At 38.8% G+C, this 27,477-nt stretch overlaps 2 protein-coding genes across 5 annotated transcripts in view; one reads left to right on the top strand and one right to left on the bottom strand.

Moving 5' to 3' along the window:
• CPQ (carboxypeptidase Q) overlaps positions 1-27,477 on the top strand; it is a 509,668-nt gene that overhangs the window by 428,037 nt on the left and 54,154 nt on the right. The window lies entirely within an intron of this gene.
• Positions 1-27,477, bottom strand: part of TSPYL5 (TSPY like 5) — a 321,910-nt gene that overhangs the window by 113,625 nt on the left and 180,808 nt on the right. The gene's annotated exons all lie outside the window — the stretch shown is intronic.

Here is a 27,477-nt window from a genome sequence, read left to right on the forward strand (position 1 = left end):
GGCCTAAAAATCCATTGTTTTGTTATGTTTTTTAAGGAGGTATCTTTGGTGATTGTAGCACAAATGATCTCATAATCAAAATTTGAGAAATAGAGTAGAAGGCAAATATTACTACTAATATCCTTCTAGTTCTAGTCCTGTACTAGAAAAACTTCCCTGATCCAAATAATTCCTTATTAAAACCCTGTGGTATCTGAAATTTTACCATTAGAGATGGATTCCTTGAGGGTGGGGTACTTCCTTTTAATCATATTTTATCTTAATGCAAAGACTCCTGTGCAAGAGGTTGAGCATAAGCTAATTTACCCTGGTCAGTGATTTATCATGTGAATATCCCGAAGAGAAGTCGTAAGTCCCTGGGGTCAGGGATAAAATTATGAAATGGGAGTGGTCATGAGGAGGTTACTTACAGGAACACAAGCTGGAACTGTCTTTTTTTTTTTTTTTTTTTTTTTGAGAGAGGGTCTCACTCTGTCGCCTGGCCTGGGGTCCAGTGACACAGTCACAGCTCGCTGTGACCTCTGCCGCCCGGCCTCAAGCAATCTTCCTGTCTCAGCCTCCCAAGTAGCTGGGACTATGAGTGTGCACCACTATGCCTGGCTAACTTTTGTATTTTTTATAGAGACAGAGTTTCACCATGTTGCCCAGGCTGGTCTCCCAACTCCTGGGTTCAAGTGATCTGCCTGCCTTGGCCTCCCAAAGTGCTGGGATTACAGGTATAAGCCACCACGCCTGGCCTCTAGAACAGTCTTAAAGAGACAAATTTCCCGCCATTGCTGAGGCTTAAGTAGGTAAACAAAGCTGCTGGGAAGCTCGAACTGGGTGGAGCTCACAGCAGCTCAAGGAAACCTGCCTGTCTCTGTAGACTCCACCTCTGGGGACAGGGCACAGTAAATAATAACAAACGCAGCAGCTCTGCAGACGCAAACGACTCTGTCTGACAGCTTTGAAGAGAGCAGTGGATCTCCCAACACGGAGGTTGAGATCTGAGAAGGGACAGACTCCCTGCTCAAGTGGGTCCCTGACCCCTGAGTAGCCTAACTGGGAGACATCCCCCACTAGGGGCAGTCTGACACACCACACCTCACAGGGTGGAGTACACCCCTGAGAGGAAGATTCCAAAGCAAGAATCAGACAGGTACACTCGCTGTTCAGAAATATTCTATCTTCTGCAGCCTCTGCTGCTGATACCCAGGCAAACAGGGTCTGGAGTGGACCTCAAGCAATCTCCTACAGCTACAACCTACAGCTGAGGATCCTGACTGTTAGAAGGAAAGCTATCAAACAGGAAGGACACCTACACCAAAACCCCATCAGTACATCACCATCATCAAAGACCAGAGGCAGATAAAACCACAAAGATGGGGAAAAAGCAGGGCAGAAAAGCTGGAAATTCAAAAAATAAGAGCGCATCTCCCCCGGCAAAGGAGCGCAGCTCATCGCCAGCAACGGATCAAAGCTGGACGGAGAATGACTTCGACGAGATGAGAGAAGAAGGCTTCAGTCCATCAAATTTCTCAGAGCTAAAGGAGGAATTACGTACCCAGCGCAAAGAAACTAAAAATCTTGAAAAAAAAGTGGAAGAATTGATGGCTAGAGTAATTAATGCAGAGAAGCTCACAAACGAAATGAAAGAGACGAAAACCATGGCACGAGAAATACGTGACAAATGCACAAGCTTCAGTAACCGTCTCGACCAACTGGAAGAAAGAATGTCAGCGATGGAGGATCAAATGAATGAAATGAAGCGAGAAGAGAAACCAAAAGAAAAAAGAAGAAAAAGAAATGAACAAAGCCTGCAAGAAGTATGGGATTATGTAAAAAGACCAAATCTACGTCTGATTGGGGTGCCTGAAAGTGACGGGGAAAATGGAACCAAGTTGGAAAACACTCTTCAGGATATCATCCAGGAGAACTTCCCCAACCTAGTAGGGCAGGCCAACATTCAAATCCAGGAAATACAGAGAACGCCACAAAGATACTCCTCGAGAAGAGCAACTCCAAGACACATAATTGCCAGATTCACCAAAGTTGAAATGAAGGAAAAAATCTTAAGGGCAGCCAGAGAGAAAGGTCGGGTTACCCACAAAGGGAAGCCCATCAGACTAACAGCAGATCTCTCGGCAGAAACTCTTCAAGCCAGAAGAGAGTGGGGGCCAATATTCAACATTCTTAAAGAAAAGAATTTTAAACCCAGAATTTTATATCCAGCCAAACTAAGTTTCATAAGTGAAGGAGAAATAAAATCCTTTACAGATAAGCAAATCCTTAGAGATTTTGTCACCACTAGGCCTGCCTTACAAGAGACCCTGAAGGAAGCACTAAACATGGAAAGGAACAACCGGTACCAGCCATTGCAAAAACATGCCAAAATGTAAAGACCATCAAGGCTAGGAAGAAACGGCCTCAACTAACGAGCAAAATAACCAGTTAATATCATAATGGCAGGATCAAGTTCACACATAACAATCTTAACCTTAAATGTAAATGGACTAAATGCTCCAATTAAAAGACACAGACTGGCAAACTGGATAAAGAGTCAAGACCCATCAGTCTGCTGTATTCAGGAGACCCATCTCACACGCAGAGACATACATAGGCTCAAAATAAAGGGATGGAGGAAGATTTACCAAGCAAATGGAGAACACAAAAAAGCGGGGGTTGCAATACTAGTCTCTGATAAAACAGACTTTAAACCATCAAAGATCAAAAGAGACAAAGAAGGCCATTACATAATGGTAAAGGGATCAATTCAACAGGAAGAGCTAACTATCCTAAATATATATGCACCCAATACAGGAGCACCCAGATTCATAAAGCAAGTCCTTAGAGACTTACAAAGAGACTTAGACTCCCATACAATAATAATGGGAGACTTCAACACTCCACTGTCAACATTAGACAGATCAACGAGACAGAAAGTTAACAAGGATATCCAGGAATTGAACTCATCTCTGCAGCAAGCAGACCTAATAGACATCTATAGAACTCTCCACCCCAAATCAACAGAATATACATTCTTCTCAGCACCACATCGTACTTACTCCAAAATCGACCACGTAATCGGAAGTAAAGCACTCCTCAGCAAATGTACAAGAACAGAAATTATAACAAACTGTCTCTCAGACCACAGTGCAATCAAATTAGAACTCAGGACTAAGAAACTCAATCAAAACCGCTCAACTACATGGAAACTGAACAACCTGCTCCTGAATGACTACTGGGTACATAACGAAATGAAGGCAGAAATAAAGATGTTCTTTGAAACCAATGAGAACAAAGATACAACATACCAGAATCTCTGGGACACATTTAAAGCAGTGTGTAGAGGGAAATTTATAGCACTAAATGCCCACAAGAGAAAGCAGGAAAGATCTAAAATTGACACTCTAACATCGCAATTAAAAGAACTAGAGAAGCAAGAGCAAACACATTCGAAAGCTAGCAGAAGGCAAGAAATAACTAAGATCAGAGCAGAACTGAAGGAGATAGAGACACAAAAAACCCTCCAAAAAATCAATGAATCCAGGAGTTGGTTTTTTGAAAAGATCAACAAAATTGACAGACCACTAGCAAGACTAATAAAGAAGAAAAGAGAGAAGAATCAAATCGACGCAATTAAAAATGATAAAGGGGATATCACCACCGACCCCACAGAAATACAAACTACCATCAGAGAATATTATAAACACCTCTACGCAAATAAACTGGAAAATCTAGAAGAAATGGATAATTTCCTGGACACTTACACTCTTCCAAGACTAAACCAGGAAGAAGTTGAATCCCTGAATAGACCAATAGTAGGCTCTGAAATTGAGGCAATAATTAATAGCCTACCAACCAAAAAAAGTCCAGGACCAGATGGATTCACAGCTGAATTCTACCAGAGGTACAAGGAGGAGCTGGTACCATTCCTTCTGAAACTATTCCAATCAATAGAAAAAGAGGGAATCCTCCCTAACTCATTTTATGAGGCCAACATCATCCTGATACCAAAGCCTGGCAGAGACACAACAAAAAAAGAGAATTTTAGACCAATATCCCTGATGAACATTGATGCAAAAATCCTCAATAAAATACTGGCAAACCGGATTCAGCAGCACATCAAAAAGCTTATCCACCATGATCAAGTGGGCTTCATCCCTGGGATGCAAGGCTGGTTCAACATTCGCAAATCAATAAACATAATCCAGCATATAAACAGAACCAAAGACAAGAACCACATCATTATCTCAATAGATGCAGAAAAGGCTTTTGACAAAATTCAACAGCCCTTCATGCTAAAAACGCTCAATAAATTCGGTATTGATGGAACGTACCTCAAAATCATAAGAGCTATTTATGACAAACCCACAGCCAATATCATACTGAATGGGCAAAAACTGGAAAAATTCCCTTTGAAAACTGGCACAAGACAGGGATGCCCTCTCTCACCACTCCTATTCAACATAGTGTTGGAAGTTCTGGCTAGGGCAATCAGGCAAGAGAAAGAAATCAAGGGGATTCAGTTAGGAAAAGAAGAAGTCAAATTGTCCCTGTTTGCAGACGACATGATTGTATATTTAGAAAACCCCATTGTCTCAGCCCAAAATCTCCTTCAGCTGATAAGCAACTTCAGCAAAGTCTCAGGATACAAAATTAATGTGCAAAAATCACAAGCATTCTTATACACCAGTGACAGTCAAACAGAGAGCCAAATCAGGAATGAACTTCCATTCACAATTGCTTCAAAGAGAATAAAATACCTAGGAATCCAACTTACAAGGGATGTAAAGGACCTCTTCAAGGAGAACTACAAACCACTGCTCAGTGAAATCAAAGAGGACACAAACAAATGGAAGAACATACCATGCTCATGGATAGGAAGAATCAATATCGTGAAAATGGCCATACTGCCCAAGGTAATTTATAGATTCAATGCCATCCCCATCAAGCTACCAATGAGCTTCTTCACAGAATTGGAAAAAACTGCTTTAAAGTTCATATGGAACCAAAAAAGAGCCCGCATCTCCAAGACAATCCTAAGCCAAAAGAACAAAGCTGGAGGCATCACGCTACCTGACTTCAAACTATACTACAAGGCTACAGTAACCAAAACAGCATGGTACTGGTACCAAAACAGAGATATAGACCAATGGAACAGAACAGAGTCCTCAGAAATAATACCACACATCTACAGCCATCTGATCTTTGACAAACCTGAGAGAAACAAGAAATGGGGAAAGGATTCCCTATTTAATAAATGGTGCTGGGAAAACTGGCTAGCCATAAGTAGAAAGCTGAAACTGGATCCTTTCCTTACTCCTTATACGAAAATTAATTCAAGATGGATTAGAGACTTAAATGTTAGACCTAATACCATAAAAATCCTAGAGGAAAACCTAGGTAGTACCATTCAGGACATAGGCATGGGCAAAGACTTCATGTCTAAAACACCAAAAGCAACGGCAACAAAAGCCAAAATTGACAAATGGGATCTCATCAAACTAAAGAGCTTCTGCACAGCAAAAGAAACTACCATCAGAGTGAGCAGGCAACCTACAGAATGGGAGAAAATTTTTGCAATCTACTCATCTGACAAAGGGCTAATATCCAGAACCTACAAAGAACTCAAACAAATTTACAAGAAAAAAACAAACAACCCCATCAAAAAGTGGGCAAAGGATATGAACAGACATTTCTCAAAAGAAGACATTCATACAGCCAACAGACACATGAAAAAATGCTCATCATCACTGGCCATCAGAGAAATGCAAATCAAAACCACAATGAGATACCATCTCACACCAGTTAGAATGGCGATCATTCAAAAGTCAGGAAACAACAGGTGCTGGAGAGGATGTGGAGAAATAGGAACAGTTTTACACTGTTGGTGGGATTGTAAACTAGTTCAACCATTATGGAAAACAGTACGGCGATTCCTCAAGGATCTAGAACTAGATGTACCATATGACCCAGCCATCCCATTACTGGGTATATACCCAAAGGATTATAAATTATGCTGCTATAAGGACACATGCACACGTATGTTTATTGCAGCACTATTCACAATAGCAAAGACTTGGAATCAACCCAAATGTCCATCAGTGACAGATTGGATTAAGAAAATGTGGCACGTATACACCATGGAATACTATGCAGCCATAAAAAAGGATGAGTTTGTGTCCTTTGTAGGGACATGGATGCAGCTGGAAACCATCATTCTTAGCAAACTATCACAAGAACAGAAAACCAAACACCGCATGTTCTCACTCGTAGGTGGGAACTGAACAATGAGATCACTTGGACTCGGGAAGGGGAACATCACACACCGGGGCCTATCATGGGGAGGGGGGAGGGGGGAGGGATTGCATTGGGAGTTATACCTGATGTAAATGACGAGTTGATGGGTGCAGCACACCAACATGGCACAAGTATACATATGTAGCAAACCTGCACGTTGTGCACATGTACCCTACAACTTGAAGTTTAATAATAATAAATAAATTTAAAAAAAAAACAAAACAAAAAAAAAAAAAAACAAAAAAAAAAAAAACAAAAAACAAAACAAAACAAAAAAAGAGACAAATTTATACTACTTCACTAAGTTACCTAAGCCTGGCCATTGAAAAAGGTTATTGATTTTAAGTGTTTGTGACTCAAGGTTTCTCCCTCAACACCATTATATCCATAATCCAAAAAAGTTAAAGGATCCACTATACAAATAGGAAGTCCAACCTTTGAACAGTTTTAACATTGCTGTATTCAGAACTATTTCTGTGGCTACAAACATTTCAGAGGTACTAAAACAGTGTCTCTGGACCTACTCCACTCCAGATTTTTTTTTCCAGGCTGCAAAGTAGATTTTACCAATAGTTACATACTACATAGATTTAAGATTTTTTAAAAGCTTATTCTTGCAATACTGCAGATTTTTAAGGCGTATTTTAAGGTTTATAATAATCTTTCATAACTAAAAAATAAAAGGAGCTTTTCTTATTCTAACACAAAGATCAAAATTCTTTCCCTTTGTTCTTTGTTCTGTGTATATGTTAATGTATTTTGAAATTTCTTAAAGCAACATTTCCATTTACAATGCTGTACTTCTCCGGACAGATCCAATACTATCTACATATGTGTCATTGATAAACATGATCTAAGTGTAGGGGAGACAGTCTGCCCTTTAAGTTATATAGAATCATTTGTATGAAATTCTAGATTTTTCCTGATTCTGAAATATTTTAACAGGAACTTCTTAAAAACTGAGAAACCCTGAATAAGCTGCTGTGTGGTAGCTGTGAGGAAAAGACTGGTAGACTGTGGGTCAGTGAGAGTGCAGACTGGGGGTGCCCAAAGGTGAGGTGAGGAGCTGAAACCTAAGACAGAATTGGGAACAAAAACTTTTCCCTCCCCATCCCAGGTATTTCTTATTTTGTTGTATTTGATCACTGAGACTTGGCTCTAGCTTAATTCCTTCACATGTACATGTTACATAAGAATGGTTCTGTTTGGAGTGATCAGATTAATTTGATTCTTTTCATCTAAAATAAGAAAGCGTTTTCTGTCTCTGCCATGGTAAGGTGAGGTCAGATTTGATTTCTACCTAACAGAATGGAGTGGGGTGACTGAGCCCATTATAGTTGCTTAAGAATTAATAAGAGGCCGGGTGCGGTGGCTCATTCCTGTAATCTCAGCACTTTGGGAGGCTGAGGTGGGTAAATCACTTGAGGTCAGGGGTTCGAGACCAGCCTGACCAACATGGTGAAACCCCATCTCTACTAAAAAAATACAAAATTAGCCGGGTGTGGTGGTGCAAGCCTGTAATCCCAGCTAACTGTGAGGCGGAGGCAGGAGAATCACTTGAACCCCGGAGGCGGAGGTTGCAGTGAGCCGAGATCATGCCACTGCACTCCAGCCTGGGCAACAAGAGTGAAACTCCATCTCAAAACAAACAAAAAAGAATAAGAGTTAAAATGTATTGAACTACTAATATGTAGGAAGTACTCAGGCTTTTTGCAGATACTGTTTAATCCATACAACCATCCTATGAAGGAGATACAATTATCATTATCCCTATTTTGCAGATGAAGAAAGACTCATAAGGGTTAAGTGTCTCGCCCAAGACTATACCACCCTTAGGGCAGGAGTCACCCTGAGAACAGGCCATTTTGGCTTCAAGGCTGGTGGCCCTTTTCTCACAATATGCAACAACACTGAGGAGTCTGGAATGCTGAGAAGTCTCCAAATCTCTGGCAGTGTCTAAAATGTTTATCTTACTCAGCTCTTGCTTATGCAAAGGATTTCAGTCCATTCCTGCTCCACAGTGATTTACCACTGAGAGAAAGGAGTTTGTTATTGTAAATAACTACTTATGTCTTCTCACATTCTTTGTTCTACTCCCTTCTTTACCTCTGAAAGATCAGAAAGGTTTGCATAAAGTCAGTAGCTCATTTAGATGACTATAAATGTTTCCTGGAATTCTGTTTTATTTCCTTTAGAGCATTATAAGAGAGAACCAAATTACTGCTGTCTTCCTTTTATTACTTTTGAGTTATCCTTTGATATTTCAAATTTGGGCTATTCCTGGAAGAAACAGTGGTACTACTTATAACTCCTGTTATCTATTGAAAATTTCAGGAACTTTACTGTGCGCAGTGGCTTACCCCTGTAATCCTAGCACTTTGAGAGGCTGCAAGGTCGGAGAATTGCTTGAGGCCAGGAGTTTAAGACTAGCCTGGGCAACACAGCAAGACCCCTATCTGTGGGAAAAAAAACTCTGATTCTAAAAAAAAAAAAAAAAAAGAAAGAAAAGGATGAAGAACCATACTTGCGTTCTTCATCTTTTTTCTAAAAGATGATGATGAATTTGTCTGAAAAAGAAAAAAGAAAGTAAAAATATATCAGTTGTGTACCCTATATTTGTGAAGGCCTGATAAATTATAACTTAAAGCTCAGGGTAGGATTCTAAATACTAATTAAGTTATCATTTAAATAACTGCTCACCTAACTTCTAAAAAATTAATGATAAATAATATTTCTAAACTCCATCCTTTTTTCTTTCTTTTTTTCTTTCATTGATTCAATAAACATTTATTGAGTCCCTACCATGTTCTAGGCCTATTAAATTTCTATGACTAGGCCCCAATATCCCATGTATACTATTTACCAAAATACTGATAGAATTAAATATCTATCACACAGATAGAATTAAAATTCAACATTGTTTTCATTAATTATAGAAGACAAAAGGATCAATTTATAATATGGTCATCTTTGGGAGACAAAAGATGATATCTTTTACCCATCTAGATGATATCTATAATGGACGGAATAACTGTCAACATAAATATAAGGCTTTGGGGGAAAAAAGATTTTCTTTAAAAAGCATCTTGGATGTACTTTCTGCATAAACTTTTGTTCTAGATCTTCAGATTCCAGCCTTCTCCCATGTCCACCTCCTTCCATATTCCTATTCTTTCCCTCCAAATCCTCAGTCCTCTTTAAGGCTCATTCTGTATTCATTAGTGTTCGTGAATCCCTCCTGAGTCCGTAGTGCTCTATTGCTTTCCCAAATTTCTAATGCGCTTCAATACTCTGTCCCACAACCTGGAGTGTGAATTACAAACTGTGATATTATTCTTGGAACATTAGGGGTTTATGTGCATCCTGCTGCCTATACGCAGTGATCAGTCCTTTGAGGTTAAGGTCAATAATTTCTAATTCTTTGCCTATTCCATAGCTGTCGGTTTAATTTTGGAAAACATTTAAATTCTTATAAATCTGACTTAGCAGAAACAAAAACATTGAAATAATTATTGTCTAGACAAGCTTTTAGATACTTCAGTTTAAGAATGTGCAGAAAATAAAGAATACTAAGAAAAGAGCCAAAAAAGTATAAAATATATTGGGAGAATGATATAAATTGGGAAGCCTAGAGCAATAAGGATTATTTCTCTTAAAGGAGCAAAGACTAAGAGAAGATATATCTTTCAATACGTTAGTGATTCTCACACATAAAATGGTGAACTGCTATTCCCTGACAATTTGAAAGACAATACAAGAAATGACTTAAAGTGACCTAAGAGGGATTTTAGCTAGTCTCTATTCACTCCAGATAATAGAGAGGCTTTAAATCTTAAGTTTTTGCCTGATTCTCCAATTCTGAGCTCCAGGTTAGGATGAAAGGAATCTATTTCATTCTGAGTATGTCACCAATGAGGTATAATCCATGGTTCTTAGATGTCCCTAAGTGCATCCTTCTTGAATATATTTCTTCTTTAGAAACTCTTTCACAAAATATACATTAATGAAAAAAATTAAATACCCTCTTACTGTGACCTGAGAGGATGAGCCCACTGTTACTCTATATTTTCCAAGAAGAGTTTACTCCTCTGCTTCAGAACCTGAAATTCAGCTTTTTGTTGTTGTTGTTTTTAGTGTGGTGGCTTGTGGTAGACGGTATATTGGAAGGAGTTAGAGGACTTGAGTATGTATTCTGGCTTCAAAACTTCTAACTATATGGGCAAATGATGTAATTTTTCTAAGCCTCATTTATTTGTTATTAAGCATCCTCATTAATCAACTATTGTATGGTACTGGAGAATCAGTAGTAAAAAAAAAAAAAAAAAAAACAGATAAGATCCATACATACCCTCACAGACAACACAGACTAGTAATGAGACTTGGTTATTTCATCTGCAGAACAGATCTGGTAACCTATGAGTCATTATTTCTACCAAGCCTCCACTTGTGTTCTCCTCCTCCTCTGTCCCCTATCTCGTTAGCAAGCACCATAATCCAGAAACCTCAAAAGCACCCACGACATAAAGCCAAACATTTACAAGTCCTGTTTACTCCAAATCCCTATTTCTTAAACCCATTCCCTCCTCTCCACCCCCACAGACCTTGTCTCACCAAAACTCACTGATTCCTACAGCAGCCTCTTAGTAATGTCCCAACCTGTATTTTTAATCCTCTTTCACCTAATTGGCTCACTGCTTCCAGAGTGAACTTTCTAAAGTGAAAATCAGTATATCAACCTGGATGCTTTTGGCTGCAAAATAAAACAGACGACCCTGTCAGAATGGCAGTAAGGGGATAATGGTTTTAAATTCGCTTAAAAAGAACTTTGCAGCAGGTGTTACAGAGTGCATAATTTGGCCATTCAACCACATCAGGGACCTTGGTTCTTTACATCTTTCCATGTTGCCATTCTCAGCATGTAGAGTTTTGTCAGGCCTGTCCCTTTGTGGTCCCAGGATGACTGCAGTTGCTCTAAGCAGCACATTCTCATACATTGTGCAGTAGTGGAAGAGAGAATGTCTGTAACAGATATCTCTTTTGAAGAGTGAGGAAATGTTTTCTAGAAGCCCTAAAACAAGTTTCTTAAACTCCATATTATTGGCCAAAATTGTGACGTATGTCTGTGGCTAAATCATGCAGTGGCGATAGAAAGTGGAATTACCTAGACTGGCTTATACTGATCAAATTTTACTTCCTAGGCATAGGGTGGGGCCCAGTATTCACTGAAAAACAACTTCCTGAGAAGCTGTTTGAGAAAAATTGGGAGTCTTCAGGGAAAAGATGATGATGTCTATTGGGTAAATAATTAAAAGTAGCTGCAATATCTGATCGTCTCTGCTCCTTGCCTCCAATCCTCCAGCATCTCCCTGCTGTCTCCAGAGTGTTATGTATGACTAAAGTGCTCACAAGTATTGCACTCGAGGCCTGAAATCTCAGAAATCGCCTCTAAATAACTTATGTAGTCAAACACCACCTGTTCCTCAATAACCTATGGAAACAAACAAATGAAAATGGTAATTTAAAAAAAAAAAGAAATCAAAGGCGTCCAAATCGGTAAAGAGGAAGTCAAACTGTCGCTGTTTGCTGATGATATGACCATATACCTGGGAAACCCTAAAGACTCCTCCAGTCCTTTCTATCCATCTCTCAGTCATACAAGTCTAATTGAAATTCCGGGCACACCTGCTGCTCTCATACTTCCTTGCCACTGGACCTGCCCTATTCTGTCTTTTTCACCAGTTAATTTCCACTCACTCATGATGCAGCTCCTTGTTCTCCTCCTTCTCAAGCCTTCTGCAATGTGCTCCAGTCTGAGTAAATGTCCCCTGGGTATGCTCCTGCAATGCCCTGTGTTCACCTCTCCTCTTAGTACTTACCTTGTTCTCCTAATTGTGATCAGTTGTGAATTCCTCAGAATTCTCAGTGCCTACAACTGCCTGGCCCTCGACAAAATGTCCATGACTCAAATGCTGAATAAGTGGGATCTGTGTTTGTAGGAAGAGTAAGATAATGCCAATGAGGTTTATTAACTGTAATGCAAGACACAACTGTAAGTTATGATTACTTTGGTAATAACGTCACTCATTGAGCTGGCCTCTTTCTTTGCATATTGTGTTGTTTTAAAAATCATATTTTAATTTATTTCATATTTTCTATAATAGTTCAGACTCCATGTTGAAGTACCAAATACACAGATTACTCAGAATTTCACGTATTTTCCATCTAGCTTATTTCTGCCCAATACCTCATATGGCATTAAGCAGAACTAAATTAAAACTTTCCATTTCTACATTTCCAAAGGCCTTTCCTCTAAAATATTCTATGAAAGGAGACATCAGAACACAAGTAGGAATGGTACTGTAAAGTAAATTGAAGGTTCAGCCTCTGGATCCAGGACTCCTGCGTTTTCCAGTCACCAGGTGGAATAGTGCAGCCCAGCAGTTCTATGTCCCCTGTTGTCCCTAATTAAAGGATGCCTCCCTTATGGTGAAAACACTCTGTGCAGTGATGTTTGAAGGCATTGATGCTCCATGGTAAGCAAACTTCGCCTACTGGGAACATGAAAAGGAACCTCTCTGATTTGTGGCTGTAGCCCTCAAGCCTTCATTTAAATAGCCAGGGCAGTTTCATTCAATCGGCAAGCATGTGCTGAGTGCCTACTCTAAACTAAGCACTGTTTAGACACTGAGGATAGAGGATGAAAAAGACTCACCAGGTCTCTGCTCTTGTGCAGTTTACATTGTGATGGAGGGGTGGGACATTGGGAGGATACAGACTATAACAAAGAAATAGATTAAGAATAGAGAAAAACATTAGACATTGATAATGGCTATGCAGAGAATTACAGTAGGTAGTTACCTCTTACCTCTTTAATTCAGGTGAGTCAGAGCTCTTGCTATTCACTGACTGCTATTTGTTAGACAGCTGTGTATGACATCCTCATCAATATTGAGTTCCTGGAAATTGTTCATCAGAACGGCTTATAAGCTTCTTTTGCTCTTCCGCCTTGCAGTAGATCTGCTTCAGCTCAAACAAAAACCACTGGGTATCTTGTCCAAAGCAGACCTGGCTCATGCCTTCTAGGATAATTACCAAGTAGGAGAAGAGCAAATTGTTATACCGTTGGGCAGTCAGTCACGCACTGCTTTATGAAGTCTCTTCTATTGTGCTTTGAACTGTTTTTTAAAGCACACACTTTAACTTTAAAGTTAATATGCTTTGTACTTTATCTCCTTAACTGGATTGAGGATGAAGAGACTATTTTCTTCTTGTTTATATACCCACGACAACCATTATTACTTGGCACATAAAATGTATCCAGTAAATGTTTACTGATTAGATGTATTGATTTAAAGATGAAAATAAGCAAAGGAACAATAAAAGGAGGTTTTTGGTATAATACCAAGATAAATAACACATGCAGAATAACTGCAGGGACTCACGGGTCAGAAGACAGGAAAGACCTGGAAGAGAGGAGCTTGAGCTGGACATTGAAAGATATGTAGTGTCAGAATGGACAGGCCAGGCACAGTAGCCCACGCCTGTAATCCCAGGACTTTGGGAGGTCAAGGTGGGCAGATCACCTGAGGTCAGGAGTTCAAGACCAGCGTGACCAACAAGGTGAAACCCTCTCTCTACTAAAAATACAAAATTAGCCAGATGTAGTGGCGGGTGCCTGTAATCCCAGCTACTCAGGAGACTGAAGCAGGAGAATCACCTGAACCCAGGAGGCAGAGGTTGCAGTGAGCCAAGATTGCGCCACTGCACTCCAGCCTGGGCGACAAGAGTGAGAGTGAGACTCTGTCTCAAAAAAAAAAAAAAAAAAAAAAAAAAAAAGGACAGAAGAGGGTAGAGAAGGACATTCCTGATGAGATAATAATATGAACAAGGCAGGTGTCCCTGTGGCGCCAGAAAGGAAAGTGACGCCACTTTCTAATTCATCTTGCAGGGCAGTGGGAGATGAGAATAGGTGAGTAACTCTGGGCCAGATGAAAAAGAGTCATAAATATCAGGTGAAAACTCTCATAGCTGATGCGAAGTTACCAGAACGCTTTATAAGGAGAGGGATTAATAAAAGCAGTGTTTTAGGATGTAAATCCCTAAAGCTCGTGCCTGGAGCATCCAGGTCACACTCAAGTAGAAGGCTCAAAGTGAGAACACTTAAAGGGAACTCAGGAGCTTGAGGAAGTAGCACAGGGTTCAAAACAATTGCTTTAGAAAATCAGATAATGATATTGCTCCATTTTATGTATGATAATGACCCATAAAACACTATTACTTAAGTCTCTGTACCATTTCCCATGCCTTCTAATGACACAGCCTAGAAGTTTTCCTTTTCTATCTTCCCCTTTTAGGGTCTCAAGATGAGCTCTTCTGAGTTCCCCTTCTTATTCATTGGACTTTCCATCAGTTTCGCTTTACCAGTTCTCAAATTTGTTTCTTACGTTACACTTTGATCAATGGGTAGCTATAGTGTATGTAAATTATGGAGGATACGAAAATGAGATATGGCCCCTTCTCTCCTGGAGCTCACAATTGAAAACTGATTTTGGTTAGCTTAATACTCATGAAGATAAGAATAAAGACTTCATCATAGAAAACTAAATAAAGCTACATTAAAATTTCTAAGAAAAATATCTAAAATTACTTGAAAGTCAGTGGAGTATAAGGAACAAGGATTTCAAAAAATGTTTTCTCCTTGTCAGCCACGTAAGGTTTTTCTCTCCCTGCTTTAAATAATTAGGGAATGTAGAATTTATTTTGACATGTTTTAATATATCAAGTGATTTTAAAATGTGATTTTTAAAAATGCTATTACCGAAACTTTCAAACATATACAAAAGTAAAATAATATAATGAACCCCCATACACCCACCACTCAGCTTAAGGAGTTTTTCACTCATAGTCAGTCCCATTTCGGCTACACCCCAGCTACTCTCCTACACCCAGTTTATTTTGAAGCAGATCTCCAAAATCACATCATTTCATTTATAAATATTTTAATTTGTATTTCTAAAAGGTAAGGACTCGTTTTGTTTTTTGTTTTTTTGTTTTGTTTTTTTGAGATGGAGAGTTGCTCTGTCACCCAGGCTGGAGTGCAGTGGCGCAATCTCGGCTCACTGCAACCTCCTCCTCCCAGGTTCAAGTGATCCTCCTGCCTCAGCCTCCTGAGTACCTGGGATTACAGGTGCGTGCCACCATGCCAGGCTAATTTTTGTATTTTTAGTAGAGACGGGGTTTTACCATGTTGGTCAGGCTGGTCTTGAACCCCTGACCTCAGGTGATCCGCCTGCCTCGGTCTCCCAAAGTGCTGGGATTATAGGCATGAGCCACTGAGCCCAGCCAAGGATTCATTTTTATTTATATAACTATAATACTATCATTCTACCTAAAATATTTCACAGTGATTTCTTAATATAATATCTAAATATGGCCAGTTTTCAAATATTCCCAATTGTCTTCATACTTCTTTAAAAATAGTTTTGTAATGTAAACCAGGATTCCAATAAGGTTCAAACAATGCAGTTGGCTGATATATCCCAAGTTTCTTGTAATCCATAGGTTCTACTTCCATCTTTTTTCTTCTTATCACTTATATGTTACAGATGCCAAGTATTTGTCCTGACTCCATTTCCATGGCATCGTTTGTCATGTTCCCCTATCCCTTGTATATCTTGTGAATTGAGTTAAATCTACAGGCTTGCCCTGATTTAAGTTTGATTTTTTTAAGGCAGGGGAGAGGAAGTGGGCTACAAGGCTTTCTAGATGTTGCTGCTTGTTTTCATTAGGAATAATGTCTAATTATCTCCCTTTTTATGACATTAGCAGCCTAGATACATTAAGTCCACCCTTGAACAACAGGGAGTTTAGGGGTGCTGAGTCCTGCACACAAAAATCTGCATATAACTTTTGACTCCCCAAAAACTTAACTACTGATGACCTACTGTTGATCAGAAGTCTTTATGATAACATGGTCAATTAACACATATTTTGTAAATGTATTATATACTGTATTCTAATAAAGTAAGCTAGAGAAGAGAAAACTATTAAGAAAAGCATAAGGAAGAGATACATTTATAGTACTGTACTCTATTTGTCAATACCATCTGTTTACAAGATGAATTTTCTGAAATGGCAACCACAGTGGCACACCTCAATCTGTGGTATGTATCAAGTAATTCAACTTTTTCTTGTAAAGTTATGACTTTTCTCTGCTTCTTGGGAGCACTTCCAACATCACTAGTTGCGCATTGTATGAGTCCTATGGTGTTAGTCAAAGTCTACAGTATTACACTAAATGTGATGAAAAGTTATGTGAGAGCCATGAGATATCACTTTTTCCTCTGATATGCAATTTACTGGAGAGATGAACTGCTCACATAGAGGTGATTAGCATCCGCAGCATTTTTCCAGATACCTGCAACACTTGAGCTCACCACAATAGCAACGGGAGGTAGCTGTGAAATTACTGCAATAGTACAGTATGTACTACAGATAATGTTCTGCAGTTATGATTTAATACTGCATCTTTATGTTTGTTTACATTTCTCTCATCTGCAAAGGGAGCCATGTACAATCTGTGTTTACGTGCATATGTTTTGACACATTTTAACTTTTTACAATAGATCTGTGTATACTTTATGGTAGTAAATGCTAAAATAAACTAGCATCCACATATATTTATGCATTCATAACATACCTAACTTTTTCTTAATTATTTTGATATTTCCAGACTATGTGGTTCATTGTAGAATTTTTTTAAATTGTCACAAATCTCCAAAAAATTTATGGAAAAAAAATTTGTAAAAGTGGATCCACACAATTAAAACTCACGTTGTTCAAGGGCCAACTAGATTTAATTTCAGTATATTCTGAATGGTATAGTCTAATCATATCATTCCTTCTTTATTAATTTAAATAAATCTATACAAACAGAACTTTCCCCTTATTAGCTATTCAGTTACTCTGAGATACTTTTGTATAAGAAGGTAGGATAAATGCCTCATTCTTTCTATTTACCTATTTTTAAACCAATCAGTTTGTTTACTAGTATCACCCAAAGACAAGTGATTTATTTTTAGTGTCATTATTAACTGATGGATTTAAAAATATTTGATGTGTTTCATTCCATTGTAGTAGCTATTTTATTGATGCTCAAATTGTCCCACCTTTTGCCAATTGAAACCTCTTTAAGCGGGTTCTGAGTCCTTTTGACATGACCCTCATAGTTGTTGACAGCATCCTGGTTTTTGGATAGGACAAATTGTTTCAGACCATCTTGTACATGTCCTGCCCTAGATCTGAAATCAGCTATCTCTTCAAAGAATCCAATTTATTTTCCTAGCTCATAGTATTTAGAGGCCACAATCTAAGCAGTAAGTATCTGAGTTGCTATTGGATTGTTCATTGTTTCTAGGTCTTTTCAGCAGACAGGACTAGGAAACACTTTTTTTCGCCAGAGAAATTATATTACTAATTATATGATATTTCCAATTTAAGTTCAGGACTATAAAGTTGCACTTAACCTCGCTGATGTTATATCTGCATCTTCTTTTCCCCTGCCTACAATCCTGGCTCTCAGTGGAACGACATAATCACTCATTTGCTTTATCCCACAATACACAATATCCCACAAGACCACACACCCAGTGGTCTCAGAAAAACAGTATCAACACAATCACCAACAGTATAACTATTGAAAAGAGTTTTCTGTAATTCTTTTTGTTTTTAGTATGTATATTCTACTAGAGATGTACAAATTTCTGTTAACCTATGATGCATATTACTCTCAATATGATATCATTTCCATTTCTCTCTCTCTCTCTCTCTCTCCCCCCCCTCCTCCTTTTTTAGAGATGGGATCTCACCCAGGCTGGAGTGCAATAGTACATTCATAGCTCACTACAACCTGAAACTCCTGTGCTCAAGCAATCTTCCCACCTCAGCCTCCCGAGTAGCTAGGACTACAGGCTGGCGCCATCGTGCCCAGCTAATTTTTGAAAATTTTTATTTTTAGAGATGAGGTCTCACTATGCTGCTTAGGCTGATCTTGAATTCCTGGGCTCAAGCAGTCCTCCCACCTCGGCTGCCCAAAGTGCTGAGATTATAGGCAGGAGCCACTGCACCTGGCCATTTTTCTTATTTTTTTTTTAAACCTCCACTATTGATTTCTAAAATGTTTAAGTGCTTATTTTCTAATTTTTCTTTATAGTGTGGGAAAGAGATTATGAGTAGGAGTCATTATATGGTTTATGAATTACCATGGAGTGTCATAGTTAGATCCTCAGGATACCATTGCCTGTTCTTTCTTCTTAGACCTGACTCAATTTCACAATTTCATTCACTCATTCATTTAAGAAACCCAAGTAAATGCTATGAAGCTATTAGAAAAGAGGCTTAAGGAGAGAATTTAACATATATTGGTTGTCTACTATGTGTAAAATTATGTATCTTAAAATTATGTTACTTATCTCATAATTTCATAAGAACATTTTGAAGTATAAATTATTATTATGTAACCAATTTTCAGATGAGACAGTTGGGACTCAGGGAGTTTCCTTTGCCCAAAGTCACAAAGATATTAAGTAGACAAGCTAGAATTAACATATACAGTCTGTTTTACTCCAATGTCATATATAAGATGCAGTCCCCGTCCTTAAGGAGTTAATGGAGGGTTGAGACCCAGGAAGAACAGAGTCCAATAGGAGTTCAGGCCAAAAGAAAGGCATCACAAAGAGGTGGCATCACAAAGAGGTGGCATTTCACCTGATTTTCAGGAAACGATAAAATGTGCTGGATGTAGAGGGAGTGCATTCCATGTCAAAAATTGGAGATGAGCAACATTCGGTAGGTAAGAAAGTGTAAGGGGTACTTAAAACGATAAGCAGTCTGGTTGGACCAAAGTTTAGGTTAATATAGGGAAATAGAGAGAGAACTAAATGGGTTGCCTGGAACCTCAGTTGGGATCGGAAGGTCATTCTGAGGATTCAGGACAGCTAGAAACTTTTGAAGGTTTGAGCAGGAGTGAAATATGATAGGGCACAATCCTAGCCACCGGGCAGGCTCCAGCTAACCCAGATCCTTCTCCTTGGAGGGACTCCAGACAAAACCCACCTTCATAGTTCCACAAGTCTTGCTGATTGACTGCATGTCTTCTAGCAATTTCCTGGAAAAGTTGCATTTTCTTTGATGTTTTGCTTCTGGAAGTTTTGCCAAATTAAGGCTTTCAGCTGGAGAGAGATGTAGTCGTCCCACAAAGCATTGCATTGCGATTGGCAGTGGTTTTCTGAAGTCTCAGAAATAAAGTCTGACTCTAATTAGACATACTTAATCTGCTCAGTGAACCTTAGAGTCAAATAAGTCTTAGAGCAGTGTGACATTTCACTGATTTCTTATAAGAGCTTTGCTGAAAAATATACTTATCAATCTAATCAATAATTATAAGATTATAGAAATCACAGGAAAAAAATCACGATTAAAAGATTTTGGTAAAATTAAGTTCAAATTGCATAGGACTTTTTCTATACTATACCTTTTACTATAAAAATGGGTTATATCTAAACGTTATGCAATAAACTGCCTAGTTTGGATAATTTCATTAGCTTAAACTCTTCCTTTGCTCAGTATTAAAATTCAGAAGTGACCATCTAACCTAACATTCTTACATATCCCCCTCATGGGGATTTTTAACACAGTGAATTAAATGTCCCCTTTATTCTATTTTTTATAAGAATGTATGAGATTGCATAATTCGTGGTAACTAAACTTACTTTTAAAATATGACATTTGCTGTCTTAATTCTTTCCAGTTCATCATCTGTAAATCAAATACGGTTGAGCTCTGTAAAATCTATTAGTTATGCATCTTTTGAGACCTGAGTGATCTGTTGCCTATCATAGGACTAGATATGAAGTGTGTCCTCAGTATTCTTAGTATCCACCTTTCCTGCCTTCTTTCCTTCCTTCCTTCCTTCCTTCCTTCCTTCCTTTCTTCCTTCCTTCCTTCTACACATGTATTTTTTGTAATACCTTGAATAGTTTACTGTCATGTAAGTGAATAGTATCTTATGTAGTATCTACATAAGAAACATGGCATGGACTTCACCAATACTCAAAACTATCCCATTTTTGGAAGTTTAAACCTAAGAGAAAAATGATTGTTGGATACATCTTTATAAAATCTACATTTTTACAGAAATAGTTCATTGATTATTATAAATATCATGTTTGAAATTTTTTTTAAAATGAAGTTACACACAGATACTGTTTAATACCTTTAGCACTAAACTGCAAAGTGCAATGCAGAAATGAAGCCATTGTTTATTTAGATGAGTCAGTGATTCCAGACTCACTACTCCTCATACAAGATTTTATCTGAGGTGAAACCCCGTCTCTACTAAAAAAATACAAAAAACTAGCTGGGCGAGGTGGTGGGCGCCTGTAGTCCCAGCTACTCGGGAGGCTGAGGCAGGAGAATGGCGTAGACCCGGGAAGCGGAGCTTGCAGTGAGCTGAGATCCGGCCACTGCACCCCAGCCTGGGTGACAGAGCAAGACTCTGTCTCAAAAAAAAAAAAAGATTTTACCTGAGATACCCTGACCATTGTAGTCACTTGGCTTGTGAGCTTCAGTTGCCCCCACAATAGGCTTAAATTTTTCGTTTTGTGCTAGTGTAGACCAAGTAAAAGCCCACATAAACCCAAGATATGTGTTAAGGTTAGAGTTGTGCTTCGCACTCTTGACTGTACTTTAAAATCACCTGGGGAGCTTTTAAAATTGTCTCAGCGCTGGGGCTCCACTCCCAGAGAGTCAGAGTTAATTGGTCTGGCTGCAAGGCCACAACAGCTGCACAAGTGCAGGGGGCACTGCTTACGGACAACCTCGTCATCTCCCTGGCCCTCAACTTCCTGGAGCACAGCTCCACTGTATTCCATGTGAATGGCACCACTGTACTTGTGCAAACTTGGAAGCCCTGGCGATAGTGCCTGAGCACCCATGTTTTCAGAAGGACCCCAGGTGTTCTAATATGGAGCCAGAATTGAGAACCACTGGCATATAATATAACTTAGACATTAGGTGTATGGATTAAGGAGCTGTGTAGAAATAGATTCAAGATGCAGTTCTACTACTTTTTAGCTGTGTGAACTTAGGAAAGTCACTTCACTCCTTGGAACCTCAATTTCTTCCTAAATAAAATAGTGATACTAATATCTATCTCATGAGATTATATAAAAGAAAAAATGAGATGGTCAAAGTGAAATGCTTGGCACAAAGTTAACACTTAATAAGCCACTTTTATTATTTTAGCTATTAAAGCGAGATTTCTATATTAGTCTAGATTCCTCAGTACTAAGTTATAGAGGTCTATCTCAAATGGTCTGAAACAAAAATAGGGAAATTAAGCAAGCCACAGAAGGGTAGAGTTTGATCTGGCCTCAGATTTTGGCATTTGAATGCTATTAGGACACATACCTCTCTCTCTCTCTCTGGAGCTTATTCCAGCTTCTCTTTTCGTGGTACTTTCATTCTCTCAGCCCAACTTCCCCCTTGGGCTAAACCATGACCATGGGCAGCTCAAGACATATCTTTACAGCCTCTTCAGCACAGAACAGGCAAAAAATGCATCCTATCCGACCCGGTTGAAAAAGTTACAGTGACCCAGCCTGGCTCCATCCCTGTGGTCAAGAGCTGTAGTCATTAAAATGGCAGAGAAGGAGAGCTGTGAAGATAAATACAATAACCAGCTTTGTTTCATTGTTGAGACCTGATTCAAAATAAATAAAATACATAAAACCCTTGCCATTCTAGGATCTGTTGGCTGACAAGGAAAAATAGCAGTAAGATCCCAGGAGCAGGAACTTCCCTGAAATTAAAACACCTAGTCTCTCCACTCTCCATGACCTGTGCACAATAATCGCCCCTTAAGGTGAATTTAAGATCACAGAAGTATGCCTTATCCCCTCTGGTCCAGTTTACTTGAGACGCTCAGACTGACAGGCAAATGAGGAGTTGAATCACTTCATACCAAGCTCCCAGCAATCTGCATTATTGAATACCTGAAGTGTTCTGTCCTCCCACTCCCACCCCACAGTATTTCCTTACCCATACTAGTGAGAAAACTAGGCAGAGTTGTTTATTTATGTAAGTGTTATTTATAGGAACACTCTCTACAGCTACTCTAACGTGTATGTTATCCAAGAATAAGGTAGTGAGGTAAAACAACCACAAAAGGCCCAGAAATATCCTTTAACATTTGGATTGTTCTAACCACTTATCTGACACTTGAGATGGAGAGGCAGCAAGTGTCATGAAAGAGGAACAAAATTCATCACTTTACAGCAGTGTGCTTTTGACAAGTTACTTAACTTCTTGGAACTTCAATTTCCTGATCTATAAAATGAAGGCAATAATATTTCAAAGGACTATAGGAAGAATTGAATGTATTTGATAAGTGATAATGTATTTGAATGTCAATTACACTCTGTACAGTTGATATTAAGGAAGTGGTTTTTTAGGGGGGGTTGGATAATTTTATATTTAAAGCATTATTGAAAAAGCTTTGCTATGAACATGTTCTCTTGTATTTGGACCCAGTAGAGAGGATGACTGGGCATGTACTCGACTATCCTAAGAAACATTGCGAAAGAGGCACAAGTACTATTGGCACTCACCAGCCATTGGGTTCTTAGCATACTTACTCTGTGGTTACAAAAAAGAGTGATGGAGCTGCTAGCATATACTATAACCTCCCTGCTACTATACTGGTTCAGTGTCCTGATTTAGGAAAGCAGCCTGATTCATTTCGCTGTAACATGGTACAACACTGCAGAGCATGATGCCAAGAAGAAAAATGTCAAATATTAATAACATTACTAGCTCTTCTATTTCAAAGAATGCCTCTAGGGATTTTGAGGTCTCTTTATAGTTCCTATTCAGCCAAAGTAAATTGATTATAGGTTGGTAAGAGTCGGTGGAGGATTATATGAGTGAAGATAGAAAAGCACCTGGCCAAAGGCACAGAATAGCGCTTGGACTGACTCTCACAGGCAACATCAAGTTCTAGCTTGTCTGTTATGGACTGACTGGATATTCTTCACCGTCAAGGAGCCTCATCCCTAACAGTGATGTTAAGATAGTATGTATCCCAAAATATACATAGGGTATGCATTTTCTGTGACCTGGAAATGGGACAAGTTCCTCTGTAAGCCTCTTTTATTTTATTTTTCTCACACTGCCATGATGTCTCTTTTAGCATTAAAACTCTAGAACCCAAACCCCACATTTTTCCAGAAGTGAAAATAGCTTACTATGTAAACGAGGAACATTTTGAATGAAGGAGCAGTCTACTCATAAACTTTTAGGAGCAAGAGATGAAATAGCACAAAACTGCCTATATCAAATAAACACGAATAAAGTTCAGATGTGGGTTTTAAGTTGTTCAAAAGATTGGTACTTCAACCTACTAAAATACTGGAGACAAACTGATGAGAGTATCTTGGAAGTGAGGGAACATATTTTCTTAATTTTCAACACGTAGTCTTGGAACCAGTTTTATTTCATTTTTTTCTAATATAAATGTGTAAATATCTGATTTATACAGTTTATGTATCCCATGGCAACGTGATCTTTTGCTTCTCTCTTTTATTTTCTTCCTACCCCTCCCCTATCTTTTTTTTGAGGGAATCAGGAAAAAGTGTCCTATTTCTCAACCGTTGAATCTATTTATGAAAATTAGAACTAAACAGTTTAGCATAATTAAGCAGAATGCCACATACATCAAATCTTCATTTTTGTAAGACTTCAATCCTGTCAGTCACTAGAAAGCATGTGTAAAGTGGGAGTTGTTTCCCGTCTTTTGGCATGCCACATCTGTTGACAATTATAGAGGCACATACATTGCCATTCATAGAATGGCATGTGTCTCCCTATGCCTTGGTTCACAGGCCCTCGGGGACATTTAAAAGTGTGTGCTTTTTAACTGCCCTAGAACTAAGGAGTTTAATTTTGCCTGAGAATGTGTTTATGTGCCTTGTAAAGGAGCTAGTCGTTCCCTTTTGCTTTCCTTTATTATGACATGTGTACACTGTGTCTGTGTGTGTCTGTGTCCGTGTGTGTGTATATCTGTGTGTGTGTACGTACACCAAAGAAGATCCGCACCAGGAATTGGGCATAAAGGCTTTCTGTTACCCATCTATAAACCTTTCTTGTAAGTTGCTGCTTTTATTTTTTATTTATTCTTTTGTTAATAGTATATTTCTTGGCTTCTGCTGGATCTTTTTTTTTCTGTTTCTAAACACTATTTAGTTCTGATTTCATATCCTCATGTTCTTCAGTCAAGATTGGGGTCAGCCTTCTTTATATGATATATGTAATTGTTATAATAAAAGTCACTGGGGCCAGATGTGCTGGCCCACACCTGTAATACCAGCAATTTGAGAGGCTCATGTGGGAAGACTGCCTGAGCCTAGGAGTTCAAGACCAGCCTGGGCAACATAGCAAGACCCTGTCTCTACATAAAATTTAAAAATTAGCGAGGTGCAGTGGTGCACTCCTGTAGTTCTACCTGCTTGAGAGGCTGAGGGAGGAGGATTACTTGAGCCCAGGAGGTGGAGGCTACAGTGAGCCATGATCATGCCACTGCACTCCAGCCTGGGTGAAAAAGTGAAACCCTGGCTCTAAAACAAAAGCAAAAGCAAAAACAAGTCCCCAGACCCTCTCTGGAGCTCTGCCCTCTTTCTTTTGGATCTCTTCCGGACCCATAAGCAAGCCATATTCTCCAGGAAGTATCTAGTACCTAGAAAACGGAAGCTGAGTCTACACGTCATCTATCCAGGAGCTTCACCTCGCTCATCTTAACACCTCAGATATTTGGCAATATCCAGAATATTGGCCGTTTTTCCTAGTTTCATCCAAATATTTAATATTGGGTATACATAACCATAGTAACATTAATTTTTTTCATTTAAAAGAGAGATACTGCCTTCGGACATTGTGAGCATCTCTTGTGAATACTATGAATAGTTAAATAAATTCTAGTATAGAAGCCACCTAGAGGAGTTGTTTAACGATTGAAAGAAGAATTAGGTGAAACAGAAGTTGAGACTGAGGCTAAAGCCAATTGTGGTTTCATCCATGGTGGTTAATGGTGTTTCTTAATCCTTAAATATCAAATGTGTTATAATGCTTAATTATCCTTAATACGTAAAGGAAGTGACCTACAAATTCTTTACTGTTTATTGAAAAGTAGCATATTTGGAGGCTTTGACAATTCTACAGAAGAGAGGAAGCTGTTAAATTCTAGGCTACCGTGTCCTTCAAATGGGAAAAGCAAAATGCCTGAGCATGTCTCTTCTCCAGCATTAAATTTTGCATCAGTTTCCTATTAAACTCAAGGATATGTGAAGGGAGCAATTTTAATTGCTTGGCACTTAAAAAGCCTCCTCCACTGTTCAATGAGTTAGAAATATTTTGAAAATTTGATTGCATTTAGAGCCACACAAATTTACCTGTAATAAAATTTTTGCTGCACGCTTAAATAATGTCTTCTAGAAATGAACATTTAAATGAACTATGGAATGCTCAGAGGGGAAAGGGAAGCTAATACTTATTGAAGACCTACAATGTGTCAAATACAGTACATTCACTATTTTATTTGCTCTTGTTAACATTCATATGAATGGATATTACTGTTTCTGTTTTATGAATAATAATTGGGGCTAAAACCAGCTGAGGGGGTTACCTAAATGGTATGAGGTGCAGGGCAGATCTGAAATCTGCTGTTTGATTGCAGAGTCTGTTTTCCTTCTCTGTTGTCTTTACATTCTCAGGATGATGTTGAAAACAGCAAAGAGTGCCAGCTTATTAGCTCATATAGGCTTTACAGTCAGTGCAGCCTGATTCACCAAAGCTACGCACCCAGCCTCACACACAGAAAACCACTTGGGGGCTGACTTATCTGGATTTGTGTCTAAATTATCTCATATATGAAATAATACTAGATCTCCTCTTCAGTTTCTGCTTTGTAGTTAGCTTAAAATATCTCAAAACTCACATTGTCCCAGAGGAATACCAAGAATGTCATCTTATGTTAATTAAGTATGTACTGTGCTGTCTCATCTTAATTAAATTTATGGTACCTAAATCAAGAATCCTTCAGATTGGCTTTTGAAGTGTGCTCTATCTCTGCCATGGGAAGAGCCAATTTTGAGGTTTTCACACACAAAAGAAAAGAAAGCCACCTCCAGGTACCCTTTAGAGTCCTTTCAGCTGATCCCCAAACAGAGGAATCCAGTTTCAATGGAAGTTTTTAATAAACCTCATTATTTGACAATTAGTCAAGTGTCTGGCATTCCTTCTTTCTTTAGTTTTCCACTTGTGCTTATGCTTTCAGGCTCCTTTGATGTTGTTCGCCCCTCCAGTGGTGGTAAATGACCATGATAGCTAATAGGCTGGCTTCCACAGGTGCCTGCTAACAACCGCCTCATAAATATTCAACAGGAGCATTCTGTGCAAAAGGCTGGGGAATTAGGTGACCTGCCAAATCTTTCCACATCTAATATCTATGATAATGGATACAAATTACGTGGGACAGAAGGAATGGCCTTGCACTGTGAAAAACCGAAGGGGAATCAATACAGCCTGTGGCTCCCAGCTCAGGCAGGCAGCCTCGCCCAGTATACCTCTCCCAGGTGCCGACCTGGGGGGTCAACCTGGGGGGTCAAGGGCTATCCCCTTTGCCTAATGAGCAGTTCTTCCAAAAGTCATCACCACCACAGAGTGGTGGGCTCTTATCTGTATTTTAATTTTTTGTTATAATGGTAATTAGCATTACATCTTGAATAGTAAATTAAGAAACCCAAAACAGAATTTTCAATTTAAAAAGCTTTTCCATTAGGAATCCAGTTGCATTAATTTTGTGGATGGAAGGTAAGCTAAATTAGCCAAGTTTGTGCATTCATTACCTTGTTCTAATCCTCAGCATCACAAATGCAAAAGGCTGTCATTAGATTTGAGAACTGACAAGAACTGGGATTTCGCAATATGAATGTTGAAAGATTAATTTGAAAAGATCTCACTAAAAAACACAAAAGGTTATTGCTAACACGGAATATTTTATAATCAGTCTGTACCTAGTTTTAAAATGCCTACTTACAGTTATCTGGTTTAAAAAGAAATGATACATTTAGAGTACTTGTTCAA

Source organism: Chlorocebus sabaeus, chromosome 8 (genome assembly GCF_047675955.1).
Source record: "Chlorocebus sabaeus isolate Y175 chromosome 8, mChlSab1.0.hap1, whole genome shotgun sequence".
Classification (NCBI taxonomy): Eukaryota; Metazoa; Chordata; class Mammalia; order Primates; family Cercopithecidae; genus Chlorocebus; species Chlorocebus sabaeus.